This window comes from Coturnix japonica, chromosome 2 (genome assembly GCF_054131305.1).
Source record: "Coturnix japonica strain WE chromosome 2, WE-NBRP24, whole genome shotgun sequence".
NCBI classification, from domain to species: Eukaryota; Metazoa; Chordata; class Aves; order Galliformes; family Phasianidae; genus Coturnix; species Coturnix japonica.
Genome location: NC_140664.1, coordinates 87,417,935 through 87,438,792, shown reverse-complemented (window position 1 = coordinate 87,438,792; position 20,858 = coordinate 87,417,935). Strand labels below are relative to the sequence as shown.

General features: G+C 35.9%; 1 protein-coding gene across 10 annotated transcripts in view; it reads right to left on the bottom strand.

The window, feature by feature from the left end:
- The window catches only part of SEMA5A (semaphorin 5A), a 318,800-nt gene that overhangs the window by 31,736 nt on the left and 266,206 nt on the right, over positions 1-20,858 (bottom strand). The gene's annotated exons all lie outside the window — the stretch shown is intronic.

The window sequence follows — 20,858 nt, the reverse complement described above, 5'->3', positions numbered from 1 at the left end:
AGAAAATTCTCCATTAGAAAATACTGGTTTTCAACATAGTCGCCACCATTAGCTATGCTTTTTTGCTGGCAATGAAGAAGAACCTGCATGCCATGCTTATAAAAATCTGCAACACTATAGAAGAGGAAGCATTACTTTCAGAACAGCCCATTATGTTGCTATTTCAAATTTAAAATAAAATTATTTGCCTGAAAGTTTTTAATTTTTCCATCTGTTATGGTTGGAATAAAAGTTATTCCCCAGAAATTCCTATCCCACAGAGGCATAAAGGCCCCAGAGCACAAAGCACAGCATTCAAGACTAGTGTGTTATGAGGCAAGAAGGATCTCTATTTTGTGACAGCTTCCTGGTTTCATAGTTTTGTAGTACTGCAGGCAAGAAAGCATTCTTAGATATTCATAGACCATTAAAAATCAGTTAGATATTCCAGCTTATGTCCAAAATCTTCAGAATGTTTCTGTTCAATCCTTGAGGCTGTACAAATTCCCTTCCCAGCTTAAGGCCTAGTGAATAGTGTGTATTTTAACATATTACATATGTTTTTTTCCTTAATGTAAAGGCTGAGAACAGATCGTGTATGACTGGTCTCCTTGCAGCACATGAAAGCTGAAAAAAAAAAAAAAAAAAAAGCAACTAATAATGCAAACAGATCCCAGAACAGCCAGAAACACCCAGCTTGCCATCCCAGCTGCCCATTCACCTCCACCAGCCATTTTACCATGCATATTTAGCAAGGGCAACTTGCTCACTCACTTTCTTCCTCTAATTTTTAAAGCTGTCTAGCACTGATGAGTCTACCACCTCCCCACATCAGCTGTTCCACTATTTAGTAAGCCTCAGAGATAACCTGCAAATTAATTCAAGACTGTATTTACCCCTTAATTTAAGAGGAAAAGGGACAGCAAAGGACAATATGAATTTTGCTGTGCCTTTAACAATAATAATAAAAATGTTCCTTATCTTGTACCTACAAACATATTTTTCATGCCAAAGTACCTGTAAATAATGAAAAACTAAAATGAAATTCTTAAAGCTTTGTAAGGTTAAGACCCCGATCTGAGATTCTCTGCAACTTTATGTCTCATATTGGAGCTGTTTCCTTATTTTTCTTAAGACTGAGCACCAAAACTTGAACAGGCAATCCAGAAACAGTCTTATTAGAACAGCATGCAGAGGCAGTAACAAAACTGTTCCACTGGAGAGTCTGACATTAATGCATACATTATTATAATAGAGCTTTTTCTTTCACAGAATTGTGTAAAGGGCTTAAGTAGACCCAATTATCCTTGATAACCTGTCCTTTTCTAAATCATGGCTTTACAATTTCATGTAGTTTCCTATCCTGCATAAAAAGATGGTGTTTGGCAATATTAAAATATGTTTTATTACCTTCTGCAATTATCTAGCATGTTATATACTACCTCAAGAATTGTTGTCATGGTCAAGCTTTACTGAAGATGTCTTATATCACTGTCTAGACTGCTGATAAAAATGTTAAGTACTATTGATGCAAGAGATGATTCCAGACAGATCCTGCTAGAAACATCCCCGGTCATTTATATCTGTCCATTAACACTAAATATTTCAATTTGTCAGGGAGCCAGTTTTTACTTCATTTAATGTTTGTCATGTATTTCAGTTTTCCTAATCAAAGTATCTCCTGTTGTGAAGGCAAATACCTTGGAAAGGTTCACTGACAAAGAAGTGCTGTATTCTGTAAAATTATCCTGAAATTCGGGCTTTTGATCTAGTATCATATAGGCAAGAACAATCCCATCAGTAGAGTAGATTCTGCAACATTAGTTTCAATACAGTCGTTTCATAGTACTCTGAAAGTTTCAAGGAAAGTTTCCTTGTTTGCTTTTGATTGTTCTATTGATACCTTTGAATCAGAAATAAAATTTATAGAAATGACTAAGTCTTTCTGAAATTGATACAGCATAGACAGGTGAGACATGAAAAACAATGTCAAATAGGCAAGGAAAAACTTCTCAAATAAAAATAATCTGTAGAAGAAGCAGTTCATTTTGCGCCATTGTTCTGAATGTTACCAATGCATTTCTAGATGCCCTCTGTGTAGCCTCTTTTCTCAAAAGTTTCAATAATTTTCTAACTTCTACCCACACCTCAAGTTTGATTTTAATCATTTCCTTATGAAACCAGGCTAAATTCTTACCCATATTTGAAATTTCACTTTTTTAATAATAATAATGATAATAAAAAACAAACAAACAAACAAAAAATTAATTGAGATAGAGTTTTCTATCTATATTACACATACTATTGAGAGGTTTTTCTTACAGGCTCTTATTTCTTTGATGTATATAGTATGTCCATGTTGAAAACACTTTTGTTCTCTTCTGTGTTTTTCCTTTTCATCTGTTCATGTGAGAGACACGGTAACTTAAATCAGCATTAAAAGCCCATTCAAATATACTCAACTGAACAGTAAATTTTTATATGTTTTAATACACAGCATTAATTCTCAAATATACTTTTGGGACCACTGAACAGTCTATTAGTTAAAAATGCTTATAAATCTTTTGCTTTTTGTTCCATCTTGCCAAACGTTAGTTTCTCTCTTCCAAAATATTCATTTTTTCAGAAGATAAAATACCAATAGATAAGACTGTTTCTGATTTATACATTGAATGGTCTAGTGTGACATCAGAGACAAGATAGGGCTGTAAGATAAAACATCCCAAGTCTGTCAGATTTCTCTCAAGCTTTGAGCATGTAATAGCACTGTTTAGTTAAAGGAAAAGTCCGCTTTCTCATGAAATCAAAAGAAAGGTCAGAACGAATGTAGCAGCATTATAAAACTCAACAGAAAACCAGTTTCTGTTTACAGGAGGCCTTGTTCACACATCAAAATGTAAGCTTCCTGAAGGACCTATATATCCTCTTCCTCTTCAATAAACAAGATATAAATAAATAGCATTTATCTGGCAGTGGCTGAAAGATACATTCAGGGAAGTCACTAATTGAATTTGAAAAAAAAAATATTTCATTTATTTTCATTCCAAACTGTCTTATCCCTTTAGAAAGCATTTTCAAATGATAAGGGAAAAAAAAAAAAAAAAAAAAAAAGACAAGTAAGCCCTTCATCATGTTTCTGTTTACTTCTACAGTTCATAGAAGCTTGGTTCTTAAAGCAAATGCATTAGCTATACCTTACTTTATTATCAGTTTTCTTTTGGAATACTATTTCAAAAACATGGCCTGAATAAACACACATACCCCATTAAATTCTCATCAACAGGCAAAACATCTTCCACACCATACATTTCACAGCAAAACTTAAAAATAAAAACCTAAAAATCTGCTAAGATTCCCACTGTGCCTTCATCACACAAAAGCTAATCTATTTCCTAGCTTGTAGGCAACACGTTAGCTTCAGTTTACATCAGGGGAAAAGCTCTATTGATTTCAGTGTAGCCAGGTCTTCAGAGACTATCACTGCATGCAGAAAGAATCCTGTATTGTTTTAAAGTAGGGGGTAGGCAAATTGTTTTCATAATGAATTTTTAAAAGAATTTTGAGGAAAATCATTTTACTCTATGCAGAAGAAATGTGAATCTTCTGGAGGGAAAACTTTTTTTTTTTTTTTTTTTTTTTTTCTGTCAATAGTGACTGAATACAATCTTTTACTTCCATTTTATATATTATAAACAAAAGAATTGGAAGGTTTTTCATTGATGGAAAGGGAAATTAGAAATGAATTAAAAGATGGATCTGTAACCAGTAAGGTCATCATACTGGGAGAATTCAGTACTTGAGTCCTTCCTATTCTCAGTGTTGACTTCATTTATTTAGCTAAGGGAAGTTTCTGCAGTCATAATTTCTTCATAAAACACCTAAACTTTGTACAAAGAACTGAAATAGTTATGTTCTAACTACCAGATTTTGGATTGAAGAAAGTAATCACTTTCCCTTTTTCTTTTGCACTGTTAAATTTGGTATTTGAAAGCTGCATTTTATGTCAAACTAGTCAAGATTTTACAAAGAAAATTTTAACAAAAATGAAAAAGAAAATGAATTATGAGTAGCTCAACTGGGTATCTCAAAGGGGACAAAGCTGGTAGGAGTACTTTCAGCTCCATATCTGCCATAAAAGTGCTTGGCTGCATTGAGGAATTGCCATTTCCATTTTTAACTCTTGCTGCTTGGATGCTCATGTTCACATTGGCAGTGGGGAATCATTTAGAGTGATAAAAGTTCATTTCGTATGCATGAGGATTCATAATAATCTAACAGTCCATTTTAAAGCATGATATTTTGAATTAACTCATTTTCAAATTGAAACTAGAACGGCTGAAGAGGAGATGTTTCCTAATTCTGGTAGATATATCAGGACAATATGGGAAATAGCATAGTTGTTAATTTGGATTCTTCCAAACCTAACACATTTATATGCCTGAGTTACAATTAACAAACCTATCCAAATGCATGTAGTAAATGAAATTGTTATGCGATAAAGAACAGGATAAATTTTTCAATATGTATACATCTTTTGTTTTCCCAAAGAACTGAGCACATCAAGAGCTTATACAAATTTTTGCACATTGCTAGTGAAGAAATGAAAAGTAGTAAAGCCACGGTAAATCCTGAGCAGCAAGCCCGCCTGCTGACAGTTTAATTTGTACCAATCTCTCACATGTCCCTGATGCAATCCCAGTACAACTTCTGAAGGAGCCCTCTTCTATGTAGCACATGCAGCCAGCTATCAGAGCACTCCTCCTGTCCTCTCCACAACCTTCTAACACTTGCGCAGGACATGCCACTAAGAATCAGAGATACTACATTACCAGTCCTAAACAATGATAAATAATTGTCCAGGCACTCAAAATTATTATACAAGTTTAAACAAACCCAAGGTAGGAAGGCAAAAAACCCAAGGTAGGATTGAGACATTACTGAAACGAAGAGCATGACCATTCCTTCCTCTGAAAACTATTATTTTGCACTGCAGTTAGTAGTTAGGGGATCAGCATCCGGGCTTCATTAACTCAGTTTCAGAGTCAGAAGTCTTAGTGCAAATTCCCCCTTATCTGAGCTTCAGCATGCTGCATCATGATCAGTAAAGGAAGGAAGGATTCAGTTACTTCTACCCTGTTTGTTGTGTGGTATCTGCAAAGCCCGTGCAAAGGAAATACAAGTTGTTACAGATTTAAACAGAACACCTAGGACAATAAATAATGAAGGTTATAAGGCTGAAGGGCTTGACCACATATAAACGATTGTATGGATTACAGAAACCGATTCAAGAGATTACATTTAAGCAGGTACTGTATTGCTATGTAGTGAAGGTCCCCACTGCAGTAAGAAAGAAATGACCTCCAAATCTGAGTGACAACATGACAAGTAGATGGTGAAATGTAAATATCATTAAAGGTAAATGATGTGTAACTTGCACATGAATAAAAATGAGTCTTTTCAGCATTTGAATCAGTGCTTAAAAGCAGAGAGCAAACATCTGCTTTGAAAGGCATATTTATATATCTATGAAGACAGAAAATTCAATGTTATCTTTACAATTAAGAAATCACAATTTGCAATTTGAGAATATCAGGAAAGGAACGTAGCCTCCTGCAAGCTGTGATGTTCTGACAGTCAGTACTTAACAACTGGAGAGAAGGGTATTGTTCAAGATTCCATTTGGGGGAGCTTGCTCAGCTTATTGAGTGCAATGGAGAAGCTGCAGCTTAGTGTATTAGCACTCTGCCAGGCCATACAAACAATTTGTGTGGCTTTAGCCATTACAAATGCAAATACGGAAGAAGGTGGATTAAATTAGACTGATAAGGGCCAACTTACTCTGCTGTAATAACTCTATTGTTTGCAATAAGCTTCACACAGTCTTACTGAGAAGCTTAACATTTTCACATGGGTCCTGCAGTTCCTGAAAAAAAAAACCTCTCATGTTGCTGAAACAGTTATTATTAACTTGAAACATAATTTTTTAGTTGCTGGAAAGCATGGATATCCAAATATTTATTAACTGAGTAAAAAAGCTAGACCATAATAAAAAAGGCACCACCACCAAAAAGTTGTTAACTCCTCAATTACAGAGACTGCTGTTCTGCAAAAACTGCAAATCTGTTATCTTACACAAATTACCTTGATTTCTATTCTACATAATAGCTTCTCCTTCCTATAGCATTCTCAAAAGACAACGGGAGCTATATTCTTGTTCTAAAATGGAAAGCTAAACAAGAATTTAGATTATCTAAAGTGGAAGTAAATTGAGAAATTTAATTTAGTTTTCACAAGCAACAACACTAGAGTTGCTTCATTACTTTGTGACCTGCAAAGAATTGGACCTTTAGATCCCAGTTTCTTGGATTCAGCCATTTCTATTTAGTCAATCTACCTTTATTTTGCTTTGTCTGCTCCCATGGAACAAGAACTCCACAGGGTGCTAAATGTGTAATTGTGAAACAAGAAGAGGAGAAAAAAGTAGAAGCTGCAGAACCTGTAATCATGAGACTGAGGATAAAGTAGTGAGGTGGTACTCCTACAGCGAGAAATGGCTCCTGTCCTTCATAGGGCAATTTCAAATTGAGCACAGTGTAGAGTAGCTCTGGAAATAAACTTCCACAATATGCTGACCTAGAAAACCAACTGGGTGAAAAGCCCTCCAATAAATAAAGCAGGAAAAAAGTATTTTAGATCCACATTATTTAGAGCCCATTTTTAAAGATACTTATTCATTTGTTCATCGACATTTATTATACAAAGAGTACAGCAGAAGTTACAGCCTGTGTCATCCTATGGGCAATCATTATCTTTTTTTCCTGCAACTATACAATCTTTAGGTTCAGTTGAACTTTCCCATTTTAAGCTGGGGGCAAAAATTCACCTACCAGTAAGTGATACATCAAAACAGATTTGAGAACATGAAATTATTAACTTCCTCTGAATTCAATCAGTGCTCAAACTGCAGCTTGTCTTAATTTTCTGCTGTTTTTTTTTTTTTTCCTTTTTTTCTTTTTTTCTTTTAAAGATTTAAAAAATGTGTTTCACTCAAAAAATGGAACCAAAACTTGAAAGATAACATTAGGACAACTTGAAGTCTGGTTTTACTCCTCTTACTTTAATATTATTACATTATCTTACACTCCAAATAATTATTTAAATGGTATAGAAATCACTAGAAAAAAAAATCCTATAACGTCACCACTCCTGAGCTAACACTATGAATTTTAGAGCAGCTGCTAAATGACAAATGCTGTGAACTTTGGCTGGGAGTTGCAAGCCAAAACCCAGGAGCCACAGTAAAAACCAGAACTGCTTGCTGAAATGAATTAAAATGTGCAAATATTTAAATCCACCAAAATTGGATTCTGTCACACAAATGAAACACTGGAAGATTTTGATCATCTACACCTTCTCATGGATACAGCAGAAAATGAATTTTCAGCACTTATGAAAATGAAGCTACTTAGTAGGTGATCTGAGCATGTACCTGGAAGCCTGCAGAAGGTATAATTTTAGCAAAGTATGGCTACCAGATCCACTCCAGCACTGGATGGATTATTTTTATCTCTGAAACTCCAGATATTATGAATATCCAATTAGGAGTTAAGACAAGAAATATTTATTAACACGAATATCAACATCAACATCTTTGTAACTCAAAGGCCAACACCACTCTTCTATAACTGAGTAAAAAGTAAAACACAAATGCAAATATTTAATTCTCCATTCAAGCAGAATTTTTCTCTTTCTAGATGGTGGAGTAGACAGCACCTGTGGAAAATGGTAATAGCAAGGTTACAAAAAAAAATTACACAATAAATCTCATTTTCAGGCCTTGACCCAGGAACACCGAAGCAAACAGCAGCAGAACTGAACTTAAAAATGCACTTAAGTGCAATTTAACACTTTATCACACTGCATACATCTGCCTCTCCCCAGGGCAGAAGCTGCAGCAGAGCTGCCAGAAGCGAAGCCTGCCCACACCTCAATCATTGCTGCTACAGTCAAATGTATTAACACAAACCCATCTTCAGTCATAGCTTATAATCACTTGGACAGGGAAGCACAGCAACTGTGATGCAGACACATTTGCTTCTGTCAGCTCCACTGTGGGAAAATGTGAGCTCTAGCAAAGGGGGGCAGCTGAAATATGAGCTGCTTGAATTGCCCCAGCATCTGTCAGAGCCCCTGGCTACATGGGCAAAAAGTAAGAATGGAGAAGGCAATCCAAACGGCAGCACAACATTTTACACATTGTTTGGTGGAAAAGCAGAAATGCAGGTGTGCGTATATGAAAAATGTCTGCAGTTGTGATAATAAATGTAAGCTTGGATTACCTACAAACATTCACAGGTTTGTGCTTTCCTGTTTAGAAAGTGCAACCACACAGACAAACATGCATGAACAATTGCCTTCTTCTTTTTCATTTTACCAGTGTCACAGAACCTATATCCTTAATGTCAGATACATATCTTCTACTTTCATGCAGATTTTTTCAGATCCCCTGTGGCTCCTCAAAAAGCAACACGTGTCCCTGTTTAGTCAAATATGAATCTAGCCCTTGATTTCCCCAGTGCAACTTGCAATTAAACCTCGTGCCAGCAGGCACATGCAGACAGCAGCAATCTGTCCTGGGCAGAGCACGGGACACCACTCCCAGGGATGCATGCAAAGCAGCATCTCCTTATGTGAGACTTATGGGCTATGATGGATGTACACACTGGAAAGAAACCAAGACTTACAAAAGACAGGGATGCACAGAAACCGAGTAATGATGTATGAACAAAGTGGGCAGGCATGTCAGCACTGAATCTCCTGTTGATTTATATAACTGCCTCACATTTTCCATTTAATTTGCAGAAATCTAAAAATTGCCTAAATCAAGTCCTTTCACATAACAACCTATTTTTAGCTTTTTAAATATTCTTGGTTTTATATAAAGTTTGTTTACAAAGTGCTTAATTTGTCCATGTTGTATTTTTGGAACTCTGTGGTTGCAAATAAAATACTTTTTTTTGATCTGCAGCCAATTCCTGGTAAGACAGATGTTTCCAAAAAAGAAACACAACCCAACAACCCAGTACTAATTGGATGTTGACTTCATAGTATTCTGTTTCCAGTATGAGGAAGTAAAAGGCAAGAACAGTTGTGTGCTTCATTTGCATCTCCTCACATATGAGCTGTTCTATCTCTGGCATGACCCTACCATAAGCCAGATGAGGTTTTAATTGACACAGTCTGTGTGTTTCTGGTCAGAATATTGCACAGCCTGTGCTCTACAGCTCTGGGGAAATTCCTTAGGAGAGGACTACAGCCATTTTATTTTACACCTTGTATGAAGTCTCAGCAAAAAGGCTGAGCTCTCTGCAGGGGAAAGGTGGCAATGCTAAAGGCAATCAAGTTAGGTTAATCAAGAAAACAAGAGGAGGAAGTGATTATAGACTGTACAAACATAGGAATGAAAACACTGTAGCAATGACAACAAACTGACTCAAAACAGAGTATGGCTCCCCCCCAAAATTAAATCAAAGCATGCTTCAAATAGAGCATTGTATGAGTTTCAGCATACTGATTGCATAACAGCAATATTCTCTCTTAACAAAAAACTCATGAGATCTTAAAGAAAAACATAACCACTTAATGCACGCAAAAGATTATTTGCTTCTCCTTATATTCAGCAGTGCTCATCTCAACTCTCATCCCAAAGCATATTCGCAATTCCTATCACAAAACTCACATGACTTCATTCATGAGAGGAAGAAAAAAAGAGATGAGAAAGGATTGATTTACACTATAGTGATCAAACTGGGGGAAAAAAATCTGTGAATGTCATATACCAAAATTCTCCAACAGACCATGCCAAAGACTGAACAATTTAACAGTGATGGATAGCTTCAGGATAATGAAGCTGCAGACTGCCACTGAGTAGTAGTGTTGTGTTTGTTTATCAAAGCAATATGTAGACCCACATTAAATTACAGGAAAAGCAAGGACACATCATGCCTTTTTCTGTAATTCCTAGCAATGTGGAGAGGACTCACTGCCAGTAACAGTGTAAACATGGCTGGAATACACAAATCAAACTCTCAAGACTGAATTTTAGGTCAGAATGAGTGCTCTGAATATAAGCTGTAGACTTTATAACACAGGTTTGATTTTGACATCTCAGTAAGCATACCATCAACTCTTTGGCATTTTCAGGCCAATGACATTAGTAACTGGAAAGAAAAAGTGTTAGCTATAGACTGCAAATTGCTTTTTATAGGAAAATAAGTATTTTATATTCACATTGTGCTTCTAAATTAAAAATGTCAGGCCATTCACAAAGAGTCCTGGCTTATCATACAGGGTTTTGAAGGCAGTTTGCTGAGCACAGCACTGGAACTGGCCTATGTAAGACCTTCGTGCTGGTGAATGAATGGGAAGAGATGGAAGCTCACCCATGGAAATCCATCAGGGGAAGGCAAGGGAAGGATGCAAAAGGAAGCTCCATGTTATCCTTTTGGGAAAGGAAAACTGTAGCAACAGACACTGTGGCTGTTTATTTTCCTTGGAAAATCTATTTAGAGATGCTTTGTCTTTCTACCAATCTAAGATCGACAGTAAAACTTTTCATGAAAATGCAAAGTTCAGAGAAAGAGAAGTCTTTCTTGCAGATACATAGCAACAAGGTAATGCCAATAAGAACAGTAATGGTAGAAAGCAGAAGGATATCAAGGCAATCATGAAGAGTGGGTAGGATGGGTAATCTGCTTTGTTTTAATTTTTTGGATTCGAATCTAAATAGAAGAATGCTGAAGGGGAAAAAGATTAACATGAAGATTCAGGTGTTTGGCAAGAATTTGAGGATAAAACTGTTAAGACAAAAGCAGTCTGCAGGATCTTGAGGCAGAAGGAATGGAGATGACAGAATGTCATTTTCAAGAAATTCTTTGCATCACAGAGGAAAATTATCACTTGCCTTAAAGGAAAGACTCAAATGTTGTTTTTTTTTTGTTTTTTTTTTGTTGTTGTTGTTGTTTTGTTTGTTTTGTTTTTTTTTAATTGCCAACTAATTCATCTACTTATAGTTTTGCAATTTTAAAAATACATACAAAATATTTCTGAAGCTTTTATTTTTTCAGTTTGGTAATTCAAAAATGGGCGTAATGTGGGATTTGCTTTTGGTCACATTGTATAAACTCTTAAAATATCTTCTCAGCAAGATTGAAGTATTTTAGTGAACACTTATTAGCAGTGATAATAGTACAGAAGGTGATACCTGTATGATGTGCAGATAATTCTTGGTTGTAAAAGCAATCACTGTAGACACTGAATGATCTACAAGCTCCTTGTGTTAATGAATTCAAATATAATATAAAATTTAACAGTATTATTGTGCCAGTGGAGAGGCATAAGAATGATACCTAAAGGATTTCAGTAAGGAGGAATAATACATGTAAGTTTACTAAACATTTAAGGTGCAAAAAAGCCATGCAACATTGTCATGGTTTTGTAATTTTGTAATTTTGCTATCAGTATTCCACATCATAACATCATGTAAAGTATGGATACTTCTATTGAATGTGCAGTCCACAGAAGAAGACTACATATCCCAGAGAACAACGGGGTTAATGATAAGTCACGGGACCAGGACTCTATATAATCTCGTTTCCAGGCTGGAGTGCCCTCCTTCTTCTCTCGAACTTCTCGGAGAGTGGGAAGCGTTCCAGCCGTGTCGCCTAGAGTTCACAGCAGGCCTCTCGGTTTTCGGGGACTCTCTCTCTCTGTTTCATTCAATTTGTTAGCCTCAATTATATTATATTGTGTTATCTTGTATTTCGGTATCATATTTAGTAAAATAAGTTTTTCCTCCTTAGATTGTCGCTGTTTTATCCCACTCCCTTTTTCCCCCTCCTTTCCGGGCCCCGGGAGGGGGCCCACGGGGTGGCTTCCCCTGTCACGGGCATAGGTAAATCTAAGTAACCCGTGACAGATTTTTGGTGGAGAATGCGGGCATAGAGCTTTTTAGCTTTTAGAACGACTCTCTCTTTACTCTTAAAGAGCTTCGTAAGGGGAGTGTTATCTTTTCGTAGCTGCTCACTGAGAACGTGACCTTGAAATACCAGACAAATTGTCAACATTAAGGGCTGCTGTACATTCTCAGCACTGCTATCTAACTTTTGTGTAAAAAACAAAGGGATTTCTTTCTCCCTTAGAGCAAAGCTAGCTAGCTCTGACTTTTACAGAGCCTGCCAGCTATGAATCCACTCTTTATCCCAGTTGCTCTGTTTAAGGGATTGAAAGCAATTATGATCTTTTTAAAGTATTGGTCAACTATTAACACCATAATTTGGTGTTGTGGAATTGTGCAGGTATATAGCCTAATAAGGTGGATACTGATGGAGACACCTGCCTGGTACTTTTATGAGATGTGGTATGGTCAGAATTTTGGCACCTACACCCCAGAAAGAATTGAATCTGATAATGGGACACATTTTAAAAATTCCCTTATAAATACTTGGGCCAAAGATCATGGCATTGAGTGGATTTATCATATTCCCTACCATGCACCAGCTTCTGGTAAAATTGAACGATATAATGGGTTGTTGAAAACTATGTTGAAAGCAATGGGTGGTGGAACATTTAAGCACTGGGAGAAGAATCTGGCAGAAGCCACTTGGTTGGTGAATACTAGAGGATCTGTCAATCGTGATGGTCCTAGTCAATCTAGCCCCCTACACACTGTAGAAGGAGATAAGGTCCCTGTTGTACATGTAAAGAACATGTTGGGAAAAGCTGTTTGGGTCCTTCCAGCTTCTGGAAAGGGCAAACCTATCCGTGGAACTGTCTTTGCCCAGGGACCTGGGTGCACTTGGTGGGTAATGCAGAAGGATGGGGATGTTCAATGTGTGCCACAAGGGAATTTAATGCTGGGGGAGTGCAGTCAATAATTTTATGTATTTATATATATATATATGTTTGCATGTGTAGTGTATTTTAGTTATTATAGTTGTACATTTAGTTATGTTACATGTAATTCTACTGTTTAGCTATCATAATTTTACATATGTGTATATATATGTATATATATATTTACCATGATGTAATAATGTAGAATAAGGGGTGGAATGTCATGGTTTTGTAATTTTGTAATTTTGCTATCAGTATTCCACATCATAACATCATGTAAAGTATGGATACTTCTATTGAATGTGCAGTCCACAGAAGAAGACTACATATCCCAGAGAACAACGGGGTTAATGATAAGTCACGGGACCAGGACTCTATATAATCTCGTTTCCAGGCTGGAGTGCCCTCCTTCTTCTCTCGAACTTCTCGGAGAGTGGGAAGCGTTCCAGCCGTGTCGCCTAGAGTTCACAGTAGGCCTCTCGGTTTTCGGGGACTCTCTCTCTCTGTTTCATTCAATTTGTTAGCCTCAATTATATTATATTGTGTTATCTTGTATTTCGGTATCATATTTAGTAAAATAAGTTTTTCCTCCTTAGATTGTCGCTGTTTTATCCCACTCCCTTTTTCCCCCTCCTTTCCGGGCCCCGGGAGGGGGCCCACGGGGTGGCTTCCCCTGTCACGGGCATAGGTAAATCTAAGTAACCCGTGACAAACATGCTACCTTCTGATTCTTAAATCAAGTATTTCTTAGATGCATTATTTCAGTACAAGATGTTTAGTGTTGTGAGTTTTTTTATTGTTGCTTCTTTTGTTTTTCTTGAACTTTTCATACAAACAAAATAATAATTTTGATTGCATTGGTGTCTCTCCACATTTGGACAAGACTGTGGTAAGTCACAGCTTTGAAGCTACTCTTCCTCAAACTGCAGCTGGCACAGACAAGATGTTTCTAAAGTTATGAAAGTGCTTTTTTCAAGCCACATGAGAAAAAAAGAAAAAAAAAAAAAGGTAATGTGATCACCTTATGGGATGACGAGAATCTCTGATTTAAAAATTGGAAAGATCATTACCTTTTTGCTTTGAAAGAATTTATGGTGGGTGAATAATTGTAATTTTTTGGTTTTTAAACAAGGACTCTAGAAATAAACCATCTGACACAGCACAGCTTTATCATACTCAGAAGGGAATAGACATTTCATTTTGTACACGGAAATGATTCAAAAAGCTTTCAGCTAACTCTTGGCCCAAGGAGCTATAATCATATGCCTGTTCACATCTCAAAGACAAGCAACGTAAATTATGGAAAATGCAACTTATTTTTTATAAAATTCAGAGATATTAAACCTCAAAGAAATGAAATCATACAATATTTCAAGTTTAATAACTTCAAACACTTTACATGCCCATCATTCCTTACAGTGGTTTAACTCAGAAAACACATTGTAGCACGAGAAGAAGCTGAGATACAGACCAAATCTTGTGCTGTGGTAGTACCATATTTGATAAATACTCACATCTTAATGTTGTGTATTTATTATATATGCTTATGTGAAAAATTCCCCAACTTTCTATTTTTTTTTCTTACCAAGAGCAGGAAGGACATGTGGGTGCAGAGCTTGGATGCATTTCTAACAAAATAAAGCAACTCTTTGCCAGGGGGTCACACAGATTCTCATGAAGGCCAAGTAAGGAATTCTTTGAGACTCTTTTAATGAGGTCCCATTTGTCCCTTTTATACACTGGAGATTATTCATTAATAAATAAATAAATAATTATGCACAGGAGTCTAAGAGAAGCAATAAGAAGGAGAGCAGTGAATTTCAAGTGTATTTTAATGGAGTGATAAACACGAGGATCTAGCTTAGGGGAGTTTTTGGTTAGGATATATAAGGTTAAGATATTGCAGTCTTATATGGTGCATTTTATTTCTGGTAAAGGATAGCAAAAGTGTGCCTCTGTCTGGACTCAGATACAATGAGATAGGAATCTATGACAAGTGCATTTATCAGGGAAGTAATCTACTCAGTGGTTAAATAAGATCCACAGAATAGTCTGGGTTGGAAGGGACCTTAAAGACCAGTTGTTTCCAACCCCCTGCTGCAAGGCAGGTTTGCCACCCTCTATGCCAGTTGTCCAAACTGACCTTAGACACCTCTTGGGATGTGGCACCCGCAGCTTCTTTGGTACTTCTTTGGGTACTATTCTTGTACAGTTCACTTCCTCTTCATTAAAATTTTTCTCTTATATACGTTCTAAATCTACCTTCTCTTAAAATCATTTCCCTTTGTCTTTTCACTTCACTCCCTGATAAAGAGTCTTTCCAGTGACCACCCTTCTCCTACAAGGACCAAAAAGAGCACATGTATCATTATTTGCCTGTGGGACAAACATCAAGAATGAGAAGCTCATAACATAAGTGTTTAATTTATTCCAGTAGAAATGAAGTGTACTGCAAACATTCCAGAAACAGGTAACTATTTTTAACCATGGTCTCACAATTGCTGTTTGAAATGGGAATTCTGAAATGGTGTTGTAAGTACTAGGGAAATCATAATATTTAATTGAAATTATATTAACTCATTACATTGAAAATCCAGTGTATTTTCTATTCTTTTCTTTTCCCCTGAATGACAAGTACAATCCAGCATTCCAGCATAATCCATTTGAGATCTAGTTACAATTTAACCACTAGCTTGTTTCCTAGCTTTGTAACTCGGTAAACATGAAATCACCATTATTTGTAACAGGTCAGAGAATTTGCATTAAGCTAACAATTCTGGCTTCAGGACTTGCTGGGCTTTATCTGTGATATTCTTGGTCTGCTTGGAGATCCATTTTTTTTTTTTTTTGTGCAATAACAATTATCTAACGACAACATCTCTATTACCTATTTTGTACTAAATGTTCATTAGTTTTATATAATTGTATTATGTCCATAGTGAAATATGTTTTGTAACTAATTGGCACTTGTAAGAGGTAGTTACTGTGGGGAGGATGAACTAGATTCTGAAATAAAACAGCACAGAGGATTATCAGAAAGAACAGGCATGGGACAGTACTTGCAGCCCAGAGGCTGATGGCAACAACTCAACGATGCTTAATTATTCGTCATTAAAGGAATGCAACCTTAGGAGCAAGGCAAGCCTAGTTACTCTTGTCAAATTTTAGCAAGAGTAAATATAATAAGGACCAAGATAACAAGGAACAAACATCCAACATAAGTTAAACACAATACATACAGTAAATTCAGATGCAATATGGTCTTGCAGAGTAATAAGCAAAGCACAGAGCCTGTTAGAAAACATCAGAATAATCCGAGCTAGATACTAAACTGTATCACTATTACACTTCTTGTGTTAAAGGATTTTGGTACTAACCAAATCTACCCATTCACAGACTGAAACTGGCAAACTTAACACCTATAAGGGGTAGTGGGAGGGCATCAGAGAAAGAAACTAAATAGGATTCATATATATACTGTTTGTACATAATTTAAAGTATTTTATTTGGTTGCTTTGATTTATAAATATTGAGTGCAATCAGATTAACAATGAATTATTTCCTTTCCATGAATGGTGCATTCCTTTTTGCCTGTTGCAGGATTACGAATGCAACAAACTGATGGTCATTCAAACAACCTATTCTCTTCTGATCAGCTACTATATTACAATACTCTAAAAATAATAATAAAACAAGCCAATAACAACAAAAAGCAAGCAAACCCCACATTGTGTATACTGCTGAGATTTCAATGTAAGGAATGTTAGGAAAAATGTTCTTTCAGTACTATTTTATAACATACAGGCTTTTCTATTTTCCTGTTTATAAATTTTTCATTTTCCTCCTTCAGCACGTAGTATAACAGTTGTCTTGCTGTGAAAATAACATTTTCCTCTTGTAACTGCTTCTGCATTTATTTATTTTTTGTGTCTTACATTGATACTATCAAATGGTTTCGAATTTTTGAGGCTATGAATACTTCAAAATCAACTGTGAGTAACTTTAAATCCTGTTGCATAGAGCTATAATCTACTATGATATCCGTCTGTTTTAACATTTACCAGTTTTCTAACTAGATCTTAATATATATATTTTTTTCCTGAAGTGCTTTTTGTAACATTCAGTCCAGGGACAAAAGTGTTTAACAAAGGTGAAACATCACATATTGATCACGCTTGCTTGGAAAAAAAAAAAAAAAAAGATTTGAATAATGTCCCCAAGCAATAAACTAAGTTCAAAGCATCTTTTATTATCCTTCTTGTTATCCAATTTTGGTATTACCATCAGGAATGTAAGTACAGGAGGGTACTTCTATCAAGGCATCATTTTTACTGTTGGCCCAGAATTAATTCTATCCTTATGCCATAGAGCATTCTCCCCCTCATCTGCTTTATACATGCAGTAACACTGCCAGAGCAATAAAGTATGAGACTATAAAAACTAAGAAGATTATACAGATTAAATTACAAGAAACTCAGTGTAAGGAAGAAAGGTCCAGTGATAAGTCTTGTGTTTGCAAAGCATTCATCCATTTCAATTCACAAAGTTCCTTTATGAGGGCAATGGTATACATTATTTAACGCAGGAAAGCTTAGCAATCAAGCTGGATGCTCTGGACCCCAGCCTTCCTATGCCCAATTCCTAAATTGTAAGGTGGGAACTAAGGAACTTTTCAATTTCATGGGGTATATATTTGTGTGCCTCCGGTGGCGCAGTGTTAGGAATGCTGCTTTGCAACACCGGAGGCCTGGGTTCGAATCCCCCCTGTGGCGCAAGTGGTAGAAGTGCCGCTCTGCTACACAGAGGCTCGAATCCCAGGGGTTGGACTTGAAGATCTCTAAGGTCCCTTCCAACCCGCACGAGACTGTGATACGGTGATATTTGTTTTAAAAATTTCATCTGTTCACCTGAAATGGTGTTTCAGCTGTCTGATGAAAATTTGGATCCTCTATGCCTGAAATAAACATACAGACATAAAAGCACTGCCATATTAAAAAGAGTTCTTATATCCTAGAAAGTCTTAAAAGCTTTGGTAAAGTAAATAAAGATACAAAATATTAAACACTTCTTAAAAATATTAATTGATGTATCGATGCTCAAATTTTTGGATACGTACAATTTGGTTTCTTATCAGGAAAATTAATTTAAAGCACTTGCTAATATTGTGTCTAAAAAGTAACACTTTTATAAATTAGCAGAAGAAACTTCCACAAACATTTTGTGAAGCACTGCTACCACTGGGTTTTTTTCTTCATTTTGAAGAAGAGGAATTCACTCTTTCTGAAGGTCACCACAGGGAAATACTTTTTAAGTATGATGACACACATATTACCATTACCTGAATGTTAATCGTGATGAGCAATCAAAAGGAAAAAAGGAAAACTTAAAAATAAAACAAAGTTAAAACATTACCACAGACTTATTGCAGACTGCTGTAAATCAGAGGGTGTACTTGACTGCACTGTCAACGTTGCTGATGAAGATATTAAAGGGTATCAGTCCCAGCACTGATCTCCCTGTGGGACAGCACTCATCATTGATCTCCATCTGGACATTGACCATCACTCTCCTGCAGCCTGGTACAAATTAAACTACATTCACCAGACACTATCATTAGTTTCATCTGCTTCTTCCTTACATACCCTCAAGACTTATTTTTGATTTCTAAGTCATTACAAAAATGCAATTTAAAAATGCATTCAGAATTTTTTCCCTTAAATCTTCTTCTTATTATTATTATTTACAATAATTACATCTTGGAACTTGCACTGCTTTCTCTTAGACACAATTTAAGGGCAAGAAAATGGGGATATCATAATTTAGAGTCAGGAAAATGCTTTTTCAGTAAAACAGGGGTTACAGTTAATGTTAATTGGTTACTTTGAAAATAACAGCATTGTTATTGAAAAAGTTATTAAAATTAGCCTTTATGTTTCCCAGTGCTGATTTTGGTGGGTTTTTTTGGAATTTTTATTTATTTATTTATTTATTCTTTTCATTTGTTTGTTTTGTTCTGTTTTGTTTTGTCTAATCTGCGTGTGCACCCTGGAATGTTGCAAATATGATTCAAAATCTGTTATGCAAGGCTTTTGATTATAGTTGGGCTGTACCTGACTTCCAGTGACTGAGATGCAAGTTTTACTTGCAGTAATTCATAGCAGCCTTTCTTACTTTGCTACTTTTGATGAATTTAATGATCCCAAGCTCATTCAATGATTAACACTTCAAAAATAACAGAAGAACAATACCATGAACTAAACCACTAAGTGATGCAGGTAAAGTCATTCTTTCTATAAATCACCTCTCTACTACAAAATGGCTTTTAAGAACACAAGATGAATGTGCATTCTCTAAGGATGAGCCTGACTCCACCATGAGTTATAGGGATATGCTATTCAGTCAAGTTAAAGCTTAAAAATCCTTTTAAACATTTGACAATCAGTTCTGTGGCCTCTCCTTCACTCTCCTTTACCTCAGGCAGCCATCCAGGCAAACCTGGATTAAGATAATCCTCAGCAAGCAGGTCTTTTCATATGGCTCTGCTCTCAGTTCTCCCTGAAAGCTCAAAATATGTTCAACTATCAGGTACTTCCTGAGAATACATACATTTAAGAAACATGTATTTTCAAATGTGCATTTAAAACCAAGAACGTGTCACAGATTTATCTGCATATATGGATATATATGCTTGCCTGTCTAGCTTCAATAGTAACAGAAAGTTGGACTCCACCATTAGATTTGAATCAGAAAGTTTTAGAGGTGGTCTTTGAAGGCCTGTCTGCTTTTACAAGGTTAAAAAAATAAAAATCTTCTGACATAGTATAAACTCTATAGAGTTAAACTTTTAAGAGTTTTCTACCACAGTATAACTGTACCACTTCCTCATCTGCATTTCAAAGTTCACAACCAGAAAACCCTGAAAACTAAGCTTAACTACACTTAAAAATATACGGACATATGGTTTGTTATACTTTAATTAATGGAATCAAATAAGCATGCATTCATTTATGAAAAAAAGGCCTTTCTTCATGAACTTGTATAATCTCTTCACCACTTTAAAAAAACCAACAAACAAACCACAGAACACTTAAATTCTTTCCAAGGAAAATATAGGGAAGGAATCAATTGGAACAGCTTTATATTCAAAATCATCTGTGAAGCATCAAAGTTATGTTTGTTGGCATCTGTGCTCCAGCTGTGGGGTTTGGAGCTCTCTATTTCTTAATCACGTTCCTTATTCCAACGAGTAAGTACTTGATTTTGTGCATTTACAGAGTTGGAAAGTGAATTCACTGGGGATTCTTCATACTCCCACAGCCTTTAACAACATTTAACTAAAAGAATATGGCAACTTGAAAGCTTCACAGGACATCTATTTAACTGGATCTCTGTAAGTGAAAATTCTATGGTATGAAGCTGGATTTGCCAAAAAAAAAAAAAAAGAAAAAGGAAAAAAAAAAAGAAAAAAAGAAAAGAAAAGAAAAGATATTAGTTATAATCCTTTAACTGTGTAGAGAGTAAAAGATGCCAGTCAACAAAACAAAAGCCCCTAACATCTGAATAATAAAAAAGTTATGTGATGATAATGTTAACTGATTCTTTGACTGCTAGGATTCCATTTATGAGCAAGTCCTTATCTTTACTAAAGAGCAGTCAGAAATACAAAATCAAAGTCAGAGGCCAGACATCCCTGAAATCAAAGGAAAACTAAGTTGTCGTTTGGATTAGGTCCTGTTTTAGAAGAGACAAACAAATGCTAAAACACTGTGTGTCCACTGGAGTATAATATCATTCTGAAGAACAAGAGAAACTAAATGGTTTATTTGCTTCACTGCTTTCAAAGAATACGTTTTCTGAGTTCTCGTGCTTGACCTCTTTTAGCCAGTATAAGCTTATCAGGCCAGAAGTGTGGGTGGAGCTTTTGTTTTTGTTTTTTTCCCCAAAGTGTAATATAACAATTGCCCAGTTCAGAGGTTCCAAACTGT